Source organism: Lycorma delicatula, chromosome 1 (assembly GCF_047948215.1).
Source record: "Lycorma delicatula isolate Av1 chromosome 1, ASM4794821v1, whole genome shotgun sequence".
Classification (NCBI taxonomy): domain Eukaryota; kingdom Metazoa; phylum Arthropoda; class Insecta; order Hemiptera; family Fulgoridae; genus Lycorma; species Lycorma delicatula.
Window position 1 is genome coordinate 99539334 of NC_134455.1, and position 12825 is coordinate 99552158.

At 30.1% G+C, this 12825-nt stretch overlaps 1 protein-coding gene across 2 annotated transcripts in view; it reads right to left on the reverse strand.

The window, feature by feature from the left end:
- Nucleotides 1-12680, reverse strand: part of LOC142320383 (polypeptide N-acetylgalactosaminyltransferase 13-like) — a 79464-nt gene extending 66784 nt beyond the window's left edge. Inside the window, exons 1-2 of one of the 2 annotated variants that reach the window (XM_075358096.1) lie at nt 12381-12680; nt 9588-9822 (exon numbers count right to left, since the gene is read on the reverse strand). The gene's annotated coding sequence lies outside the window, so the exon portion shown is untranslated. Of the gene's footprint in view, nt 1-9587; nt 9986-12380 lie in introns of those variants that run through there. The other variant, XM_075358093.1, reaches the window with a different exon arrangement.
- Nucleotides 12681-12825: the final 145 nt, after the last annotated feature.

Genomic DNA, 12825 nt, shown 5'->3' on the forward strand with positions numbered 1-12825 from the left:
ACAAACAAAATGAAAACAGGTTTTTTCCTTGTAAAAAAAAAACTACCTGCAATTAAAAGAATAAGTGAACCATAAATGAATAAAATTAGAAGCAAAATAAAAAAAGCAGCAGAGCAAGAAAAACGTTAACCTCAACCAAGGTGAATTCCTAATACAGAAAAACAGCTTAAATTTTCATTACATAAAACAACCTTCACAAAAAAACGATGAGCTATATTCTTTTTATGTAATATTTTAAACAATAAATAAATAGATGAAAAGATATATACATATATAGAAGATATACATACATGGTTTACCCTTCATAGGGAATTGCATATTTCAGTTGTTATTTACACATCCATAAAATTAGCAGAGAACAGAAAGTAACTAAAATTAAAAGATTAGGAAACGATTATAAAACCTTTTTTCCCCCTGTTTAGCCTCTGGGAATTATCGTTCAAGTATTACTTCAGAGATGAATGAGGATGATGTGTATGAATAAATGAATTTTATTCTTGTACAGTCCCAGTTCAACCATTCCTGAGATGTGTGGTTAATTAAAACCCAACCAACACTGGAACTCTCGACTTCCAAATTAGCTGATTTGGGAAGACGCATTCACCACTAGACCAACCCGGTGGGTTGATTATAAAACCTGGTAAAAGTAAACCTTACAATAATGTAGCCATCATTTTCTTGCTTTCTGCAGAGGAAATGAGCTTGAATGTCACCACCATATACTTGCTTGTTTAAACTCTGGGGTGAAATGGTACACTCATTTCATCAAAGGTTATTACAAAATTTAAAAGCTTGTCTCAGTGCTTTTCATACCATTACAGAAGCTGTGTGAGGCAATTAATTTCTTTTCTTTGTAATCAGTCAGGGAAAAGGGTTAAAAGGCAATTATCAATTAATAAGTTCTGTTCAGTTATTCTCTGGTGATTAATTTAACTCCATGTGTAATTAGTAGACTAATAAGTACTTCACATTGTAATTTTAATTTAATAAACAAACAGGTTAATGTTAGGATAACATTTACATCTCTATATATCCCAATATTGCAATAAAAGCACATGCGTAAAGGTGAGAAAATACAAATTTGTGGAACAATTTTATTTAAAAACAAAAAAATAGTAATTACACATAAAGTATTTCTTTAAAAAAAAACAAATTAAAATAACTTTATTTAAGATATGTAGTTAGTGATCAAGTAGCTGAAATATTATTATGAACAGACACTAAAAAATACAATTATAATCATTAAAATATATAAAAAATTAGTTAACAATATTATTTTCTAAACCACAACCTGAACTCATTAATAATCAGGATGTACTAATTATCACATACTGCACAAGTATTAACCTTCAATGCAACACATAAATTTTACACATGAATGAAAACAGGTCAATGGATTCTGAAGGCAATGTTTAACGTGTTTAATTACAGTTACAAAATAATATATTGTAACAGATGAAAAAAATGTGCAACAGAAATATTGGTTTAAACCAATCTGTAAACTAGATTTTAAAATTATAATAATGAAATAATTTTCAATCAGTAATATTTCAATAAGAACAAGTTTTGGAAATCGTAAAAAACAATTTAAAAATCATTAAATTAATAAAAATAAATGGAAGAAAGAAAGCAACTCGTAATATTACAAGCATACTGTAAATGCACAGATTAAAATAAAAGAATATCTGATTCAATAAACCAAAACTGCAGACAAAATTTTCGGTAATATTTGACAGTTATTTGAACTCTTAAAAAAAACCTGAGTAATCTTTGGAAAATGGAAATCAAATGTGGATTAGTTTATATACAGCAAGGGAATTTTATACAATTTTACATATTAATACTAAGTTTAATGTTTCATTCTTTTCTTACCATGGTGGAAGAAAGTTTTGTATTACTGTCTCACTTAAGGGTATTTCAGAAATAATTCACTGTGATATAGGAATAAATTATTTTGAAATTTCACTGAAAATGGATAATCATTATTACTGTTTTAATTGAATTTGTTAATTTTATTGTAATAATTCTGTTTTAGACAAAATTCAGAAAGATTTGGGAAATGAGTTTGTGTACTACAAAATAACATTCTGTACTTTTACAATATTATTCATCTCAGAAATGGTTAAATGATCTTACTTTCCTGATATCACATCTCTAGAGCTGTGCTGTACAAAGGAAAGTATGGTAATCAGTCAGAAAATGTGGTATGGGTTTTTTGTTTTTCTCTACATTTCATGACCCACGGACCCCAAAAAAAAGTGGGGGAATTAATTCTACATACATATGAACGTGTGCTGGCATGTTTTAACCTTAATAACATTTGACTGGATAAACTAATTTTGGTGAAATTTTTTACAGAGACTCAGGTATAAGGGGCAATTTGTTGGTAAAGTTTTGGGGTCAATATCTCCAGCAGATGGGAGTCAACTTTCTCAAAATTTTGCAATGATAATCCTACTTTACATTAAGTTCAGTACATTCAAGCACGCTTATCTTACTATTTTTAAAAATATTTTACCCCGTAATTTTCCTTTTCCAAAAAATTGAAAAAGGCTATCTTTTTTTATTCCATATTTTTTAAACAATTTTATTTTGCCTAAGCATAGTAGTAGTGCAAGTGACGCAAAAAAATACTTTGACACAATATTGGGGATGAGAGAGCCAATTAATATTTAAAAATTTTTTTGATTTATTTCAACTTTTAACATTATTAAAAGTTTAAATAATAAACTTTTAATAACAATATTACAATAAAATTTCATAATTCACCTCCACCCCCACAAAGAAATCTTAGGTAACTTTTTATTGGTTGTACATTTTTCTGTGGATTTTTTTAGTTTCTTCCAATTAACACAGTAAATGTAGAAAAATCAAACAAATTTCTTGGGTGGTGATTTTGAAACTGGGGAGCAGAAAAAATAAACAAATACTGACTTTGAATTTTTTAAACATTTTTTGATTAAATTAAACATATAATGATAATTTTTTTAAAAAATTCATCATAAATTTCCCCTACCTCAAAAAATAAATCTTAGGTAACTTATTTTGATGTATCATTCCACTATATAAGAATAAATAACCAATGCCAGGAAAGTATTAAAACTTTATTATCTAATTTGTTACATTTTATAACATTTTTAAGGTGCCTGATGTCTCATAATGTTCATTTGAAGCTTAGGCTCATTTGATAAATCTAATTATTCCCAGTCTGTGATCATTTGAAATCCCTTGTGGTTTATTTTACACAATCACAACAGAATGGATTGGCTTTATAAAAGAATTGTGGGCTCAAGTATCTTTAATTTTGCATTAGTGATAATTTTTTTATAATTTTGTATTCAATTTCATCAGTCAAATCAGAGGCAAAAATCAGTTGTGCTTGTTCCAACAAAAAAGCATTATACTACTGTACCTGACAGAACAAAGATATTCATGGATAATGAAAAACCTTTCTTTTATTCTCTTGATCATCTTTAATTTAAAAGATTATCTTGAAAGGGTTTTACCCTTTTTGATCTCTGAATATGAGTTTACTATGTTATTTTCTGTAGGGTTCAGGAAAAGAAAGAGAGCTGCAAGTGATCAAGCAGACTTAAACGAATGAATTTTCAGACAACTGCATATTAAACAGTCTATTAATAAATTAATTTGAATGTTTTGAAACAAACTAAATCATGTCCAGGACTGTACATCTGCACAAGGATTTACATGATCTTTTGTAAGTTCTTCTGATAATCTGAAATCTATAATATGTTTTTAAAAAAATATTATTCATTTAACTAACACATTATTTTCCACAACTATACACATTATATTCCATAATAACTAAATAAACCCATAAAATAAATGAATATTATTCATTTAAAAATATATATTAATCAATAAAGTCAAGTGCACAGTGACTTTCTGAATGCTCTGTATATACATTACAGTAAAATCATGCATTTATTTTCTGCTAATAAATAAGAAGTAGAAATTCTTACTTAGATTTAAAATATATATATATAAACATTTATTTATTTGATATATGTAAGTACAATTGAACCAGATTAATTCAGAAGGCACTTTTCCTTTCAGAAATATGTTGAATGACATTATTATCTTTCTTGTAAATGTTAAGTTTATGTAAAATTTTATGAAAAATGCTACTTTGAAAAGTATAAATAATAATAGAAATTTTTTTTACCGAATAGCTTGTTCATCCATTACTGAAAATTTTCACTTATGTTTTTCATTTAAATCAACCCTTTTTCCAAACATTTATTAAAAGGTCCCTTTTTAATTCCTGCCACTAATCACAACTGTTCATATTAGGATAACTACTAAATAAACCAATAAAGTAAATAAAATATGCAATATTCCCATACTGTAAAATAATTTTTGTATGTACACCTTCATATCAATTGTAATGCTTTAAAAAAAAACCTTTGTTTCTCATTACAAAAATAACAGTGAATAAAAATAAAAGACTATAAGTAAATGAAATCTTTTATCCTTTTCTTAAAAAAAACATCAACAAAGCAATGTTTATATAATTGATGCAAACTAAAAATTACTGCTTCATTTTAGATGTGAAAGAGACAGGAAATAACATCTTAATATATGAATAAAGGATAATTCTGATTACTGTTCCAATAAGGATTGATTGTATAACAGAGTAAGTCTTGAACACAGTACCACTGGAAGGACAAAGAATAGTGTCACAACCAGCACTAGCTAAGTACCTAGGCGTCTGGATAGGCCCAGCTTTGTTTCGGCACACAAGTGAAGGAGGCATGTGAAAAAGCCAAAAGTCAAGGAAGTTGCTGTCCTTCTCTCAAACTGCCATGGCCTGAGGCAGCAGAGGAAGAACTACTTGTAAGCGTAGTCTATTCAACGCTACTCTACAGAGCAGAAGTATGGGGGAGAGTAACGAAGTACCAAAAGTACAAACGCATGACGGAGTCCTTACACAGGAGGTGCTGCCTAAGAATCATGACAGCATATAGGACCATGTTGAAGGATGTAATAAAAGTACTTGCAGGACTTCTCCCAACAGATCTGGTAATCGAACTACAGATAAGATTACGTGAGCTTGAGGCTCTTCCCCCACACATAGAACATGGACACGAACACTCTGATGGAGGAGATAGAGAACAAGTGGCAGGAACAGTGGGACGATAGCACAAAGAGCAGATGGACACACTGCCTGGTGAGAGACATAAGGTGCTGGCAAGAAAGCTCATGGATCGCTGGATTATTACCTTACCCAGTTTATGGCGAGTTATGGAGGGTACAGAGCATATCTTCATAAGTATGGCCTCGACGACGAACAGAACTGCCCAGTATGCGAGAGGGAGGAAATGCCACACCACATGTTCTTCCACTGTTCGAGATACAAAGGTCCTAGGTCCTAGGACAGAGCTACCTGACATACTAGGCAGGGACATAGTGGACATAATGATAGGAAAGAAAGAAAACTGGAAGGCAATCACTACGTATGTGAAAATCATGATGAGAGACCTTCAAATATGAGAGAAGTCATGAAACAACAGGCACCATCGGAGGGTGTGCGACAGGTCTGTGAGTGAGCGACTGGCGGGGGTCCCCTGTGTATGTGGAGGTCGCCTTCACGTGAAGAGGCTACGAGTACTCAGCTTGCGTCCGCAGGTATAAGGGATATGCATCTGTGCCTGGTTAGTTTAAGATGTAAGTTTGCTGTATTGATATTATGATGTAATCCTTTTGATTTATAATTCTGTTGTTTTGTTATATTTCAGTATTTTGCATTTGATATATATTATGTCTTTATGAAGTTTATCTGATCTTGGGTTATTTCCCTGTTTCTTGGACGTTATTATAGTATGATGTATTTTGTATTTACTGCATTCCATGAGGATTAGCTGTTTGGCTGCATATTTCTACTGCTGTTTGATATATGCATTTATATGTGTTACATTGTTCCACTGATCATGTAATATTTATGAATGTCTCATTTCAGGTATATTTTTATGTACTTGCTGGATTGGTTTTCATGATTTATTTAATATGATGTTTATATTGTTGTCAGACTTGATGTTTTATTGAATCCTTCTTCTCTTGTATTTGTATATATTGTATGATAAGTTATGTTATTTCTTGTGTATTCTATATATTTCTGAAGTATTTTTTGCTGTGTTTTGTATCCTGCACTATGTTTGATGCGATATATTTCCTTGTATGTAGTTACATAACCTGTTTTCTGTATCTTGATGTATTGTGTGAACCATGTGACTGATGTGTTTTTGTTGATATTCATATTGTGATGCATTTGCACTGTGACGTATGACTGGGCATATCACCCCCTTCCAGAAGGAATGCTTCACTAGCATTACCAGGAAGGGTGGGTAGCTAGGGGTGGTGGTTTAGTCAGTAGTGCACAGGTTTACATACACATATTAATAACCATGACCATTCCTGAGATGTGTGGTTAATTGAAACCCAATCACCAAAGAACACCGGTATCCACGATCTAGTATTCAAATCCATGTAAAAATATCTGGCTTTACTAGGACTTGAACGCTGTAACTCTCGAATTCCAAATCAGCTGATTTGGGAAGACGCGTTAATCACTAGACCAACCCGGTGGGTTACCTGCTTGGGCATCTGTAAATGAGATTCCCCACCTCTTTAACAAAAAAAAAAAATCTTGAATACAGATTTTCAAATCATTCACATTACAGCTAGAAAAAAAATCAATCTCACTAGTTATTCAGCACTAATTTTTTCATGAATTACTTTTATAACTGAATGATTCTCCTTTGAATAGCCCAAAATCAGATAAAGGAGTGGAATGAAACAATGCGCTACCAGAGGTGGAAAACAAAAAACAAACAAGCAAAACTCCAAAACAGATTTTTAAATTTTGTTAGTTTACTGATTTATTTTCTTTCACTATTTTAAAATCAACCAAGAGTAAATCACACATGATAAAAAGAGTAATTAACTTGTAAATACCCAATAATAAAATAATGTTTACTTGCAAATAATATTTTGTACTATTATGTACAAGAGCCTTTCTAACATTATTAAACTCTTTTACCAATTACACTGAGCTGCCTTACAAACAGGCCTTTTGTTATGATGCTTATACATATATAAATATATAGTAACCATAATTTTCTTATGTTCATTATTATTAAACTTATTTTTGATTCCTTATAAATTAATGGAACATATTCTTCTAAAGAGCTTGTTCAAGTAATTATCAGTACCTTTATTGGAAATTTCTGTAGAACTGTTAAAATGGCACCTGTCTTTATAAAGTTGGTAAATCCCATAAGTACAAAGACAATTAATAAATTCAAACTACAATGTGTTTATTCATTTAATAAATCGTTTATATAAAATTGGGTATGCTTGTAAATTTAACATTTTTTAAAGTAACATATGATACTTTACATGCAAAATATGTTGTTTATGGTTACTGTCTTTGAATCAATCATCATTCTATAAGGTAATATGAAAAATTTGTTTCTCTTATTTTGTGAAGTGCTTACATTCATTCTTTATCTGTGGATGAATTAGTATGTTAGAGTTAATAATTCGTTTAATCACTGCTGTTCACATTCTTTTTTACTCCTAGTTACTGTATTTTCTAATTTTTCTGCGTACCTTCTTTTGTGATAGTGTCGACAATTTTGTTGACTTTTTCTTGATGAGTGTTTGTTTTATTTATTTTATGTCACTAAGTGTGTTTATATTTCAAGTTGCTTCTTGTCTTTAAGTGTGGAGAGTCATTAAACTCTCCCAGATACTTTACTGCATTGAGTTCTTCAGTGTAGTTGTGACTGACAAATATGTGTATTAGATATTGTAACATAATAGGAAAGCTACAAATTTATATTATGTGAATAATTAATTATACTGCAAATAGGTATATCAGTTGTGTGCATGCATGTAGTATTAGTTATCAACAAATTCAATAGCGTTGTTATAATTTATTACTATAATTTTAAAAATTAGAAGAAAGTGTAATGTGTTATTTATCACCATGCTGTACAGAAAATTTTAGTTGTCTGTTCCATGATATAATATTGAAACAAATATACATGTTGTGGCTTGGTGAAGGAAAAACCCTTTAATGACTCTTCACACCAGTCTAAGAAAAATAGCAGCTACTAGTCTAAAATAGAGAATTTATGAAACATTTTTAGATATTTGTCATTTCACCTAGTACCAAGGAATCTTAATGAAAATCAGAAGCTACATTTGATCAAAACTACATATAATCAAATAATAAAATGCCAAAAGGTGAATTTTTAAACAAATTTTATATTATGCATGAATACATTTTAATCAGGTTTTATGGTACTCAGTGTTAAGCTGGTGAAAAGCATTCATTTATAATAACACAAGTCTGGGTTTACACTTTTAAGTTCATGCTCATTCCCAGTTTACTAGACAGTTATCCAATTACTAAGTAATTTTGTTATCAAATAATTAATTTTTTATCAATATTTTTAATTTGTTACTATTCTACATACAACCAACTGCTGTGATTAATTTCATTTATAATCTGGGCATTTATTTATTATAAACATATATAAATATAGTGGTCAATAATTTTAAACAATAAAAGTGGATATACTTTTGAATAATAGAAGTAGATAATGCATGATGGTTTATGGTTTTAAAAATGGATCATGGTAAATCAACAAAGATTCATCTGTTATAAATTTAATACTGGACAAGTTAACCAAAAATTCAAAGCAGTTTGGCAACGTTTATAATTTTGTTTTAATTAAGACCTATTAAACAATTGACAATAGAATGTATAAAATTTCATATTATATCAAAACAATTTTGTAACACCAGTCTTCAAACTGTAACATCTATAAAAATATTATAACCTACAAAACTTGTATAATTACATAAAAAAAACCAAACATAAGTTCTGCTGCAGAAAAAAAAGGATAATATAATGTATCTTTTATAAGGAAAAAAAGTTAAAAACAAATTTTCAGAGTGAAAATAGTGAATTATGTAAAATCTTAAATTAAGTTATATGTTTATGCTTTACCTATTTACACACAAATGTAATCAACACAATTATAAGTTCTTGTTCTTCTTCACAATTATAAGATGTTCTTGTTTGTCTATTCTATTACTATATAATAATAATACTGAATACCTCTCTAAACTTAGCTAAATCATGGTGAAGGTGCAAATAAGATTTATTCAAGATACAGAACTGGCTTTTCACAGTTAAGCAACAATTAATTATATACTATTTTTCATTATAGATTTCTTTCAATACTGGAATTTTTACATACAGCATTTTGGTGGATACAATTTTATATATTATAAATACAGTATTATCTCCAGTAGACAAATCTAATAAATCAATCGGAATGTAGAAAATAATCAAGTAACTCACCTAAAACTGACTTTGAAGAACTAAAAGTTACTTAGATTTAAACCAAGCTAACTCAATTACAATCTAATACAGCTTTTTTCATTTCTCCTTTTTAAGTATGGATTGCTTAATTTTAAATCTATTAAACTTAATAAAAATTAAAAGAACAAAAGCAACTTTTAGTAATAAAATCTTAAACAAATAAAATTACCTTATTTTTTATCATCGCTCCTTCATCAGTCTTCAAATAACTTCATAGGGCATCAAACCGGTGTCTTTTGAAGTAAACAAAAGGCACGAATAAAAAATATAGAAAAAATTAAAAAGTTAGAAGCTTTCAGGCAAGGATATAATCCACTCACTTTCATTTTTAAATAAGCTCCGCTGGTTCTGCGCAATGAAAGCAATACATACTCGTTATAAAAGAATATAACAGTCCGTAATATCTGTAATCACGATACACAAAAATTGAAATTGAATAAAGTGAAAAACAAACAAATAATTTCTTAAAATAAAATTTTAAATTAAAAGTTCACAGTCCTCTAATTATTAGTAAAAATAAATTATAACTGTGATACTAATTTAAACTTGAAGTCAAGCACGCTAATGTGCTCCTCTTCTAATAAATAAACTTAATAGCATTAATAAAACAATAAGCCTATCGTGGGTTAGTGTACCGGGCACTGGTTAGGAAGGGGAACCGATGTAACTGACATCTACCGGCGACCTTAGATTATAATATAACCGGTTGTGTGGCTACGGAGAACCATTATCAAATGGTTCTTCACATGTACATTGACGAGAATAAGATTAATAATAAGATTCCCTGTCAACTGTCGACGTAAGGGCAGATCACCACAGGAATTATGATGCCGTTGTTCAAGCAAGTAAAGCCGGGTCTCACGATGAAAATGAATGTAGATAACAAAAATATTTTTCTATGCAAAATTCCACCCTTTCTGATTTTCTTTCATCTTATGAATTCTAAGAACTAATGTATAACAAATATTCCAATTATAGAAAAACAGATTGTACTAATCTTCATTACAATTTGCAGACGACTCTCCTACTTTAAAATCTGCCTTCCGAGTTAAGCTGATTTATACTAGTGTGACTAGTTAGTTTAAGCTAGTTTAGCGTGATTAACAGATTTATATAATGTATTATTATTTCCTTGTACGAAATAAAGGAAGTATTGTGATCGCAACAAATTTCGGTTTTTAGATTTCAACGGAAATATCAATTTTCACCATCCCTGAATCCATTTTGACTAGTTTCGGTGTGACGCCTGTACGTACGTACGTATCTCGCGTAACCCAAAAACGATTAGCCGTAGGATGTCGAAATTTTGGATTTAGGACTGTTATAATATCTAGTTGTGCATTGTGACTGCAATCGACTAACCAAAAGCGTCCAAAAAAGCTCAAAATAAAAAAATTTGGATTTTGGACTTTTTCTTAATTGCAGTAATAAGCCTTCAGTGAAAGCTTTTCAACGATATATATCATAAGTGGTACTTATTTTCATTGGTTCCAGAAGTATACAGCCAAATAAAATTTTAATTAATGAAATATTTGGACTTGCAAGGGGATGGCACATCGGTACGAATTAGACTTCATCTCCTTTTTTTTTAACTTTTGCTTTTTAATTTAAATATATTGATTTATTAATAATTATTAGCTTCTGATTGTAAAATAGGTTTAATGATAAATAATAATTCATTAATAACAATAAAAAGAAAAAATATCAGAAGTAATTAATGAAATTAAATATTATGTACTTTTCATTTAAAAAAAAAATATTATATGTAATTTAACAGGCGTACAAGGAAGTCATGTGGGGTCCAAATCAGATTTTTATTTGTAATTAACTGTGCATTATGTAATGCTGCTCTGATTAACATTTTACCTTAGTCTTTCTTGATTGATCCAAGCAAATGTTGGGACAGTTTTCTACATCTATCTATGAATTAATACATTTATCTACTCCTGATGTATTTTTTATATATCTGTGATCAAGGGGAAAACGCATTTACGCCAAAAAATTGCAATTTTTTAATTAACTCGTAGCATTCATATGAGTTATTGTTCAGTAGGTTAGTAAAAGAAATTAAGTCGACTCTGAATTTGACAAAAATAACTTCTTGCATTTCCAACCAGTTATATTTCCTTTATTTTTTAATCGAAAGAAAAATTTCTTAGTTATTTTGGCCTGTATTAAAAATACGTTACGAAGACATTGTAAAATCACTTATTTTAGCTTGAGCAGTTTTTGAAGTCGGTTATAGTATGCGTTTTGCGCATGGACAGAACTGGCCCCCGAACAGTCTTGATTTGAATCCGTGTGATTATTTTCTTTGGGGATTTCTAAAGTGAACATTTTTCCTTAAACATCCTCGTACAGTGATGGTATCCGAGAGCTGATCATCAAAACGTGCAACGAGATAACCAAGGATATGTGTCGTCGAGTTATTAACTACATACCAGTTCGTGTTGAAGAAGTTGCTAGACGTGATGGTGGTCATACTGAAAACGTGATAAGCAGAACATAATTTCTAGGTATATAGTAAACACGTTGTATTTTACTTTTATGTATTGTAATTCAAATAAAGATTTTTAACAAAAACCAAATGTTGGATCATCGTGGCCACTCTGCATAAACGTTCCTTGGGCTATAAGAATGCATGCATGTAAATGTGTTTTCTAATCTACACAGATATAGAAATTTCCTTCAAGAAGCATTTTTCTACAATTGGTATACCTACAGACAAACATGCTAAGAAGACTCAAAGTAATAAATGGCTAAAAGAAAAGTTAACAGAGATTTCCAAACTATGAAAGTCATTACTCTCAAACTAGAAACGATATTTAGAGTCTCACATAACATTAAATGAAATATATCTTTTGTGCATAGAAGTTACAATATCTACTTTTGATAGAAATATTAATGCAAAGCAGTTCAAGCAAACGAATATTGCATTTCAAAACTTCAAACAGCCACTTACCCCAGAAGTGTGACATTTATGAAATATAAATCCAATCTTTTCTTTTTCCGATTAGCCTCGGGAACCACCGTAGAGTATTACTTCAGAGGATGAATGTAAGTGAAGTGTAGTCTTGTACAGTCTCAGGTCGACCAGCCTGAGATGTGTGGTTAATTGAAACCAACCACCAAAGAACAAACCCACCGGGTTGGTCTAGTGGTTAACGCGTCTTCCCAAATCAGCTGATTTGGAAGTCGAGAGTTACAGCGTTCAAGTCCTAGTAAACCCAGTTGTTTTTTACACGAATTTGAATACTAGATCGTGGATACCGGTGTTCTTTGGTGGTTGGGTTTCAATTATCAATTAGGTGGTGAAGTTTCTCAACATAACATTATTGTAAAATGAAATGCTCTAGTCATGAAGCAAGTATCAGAACATAATGAAAATAAAACTATATAAGATACTT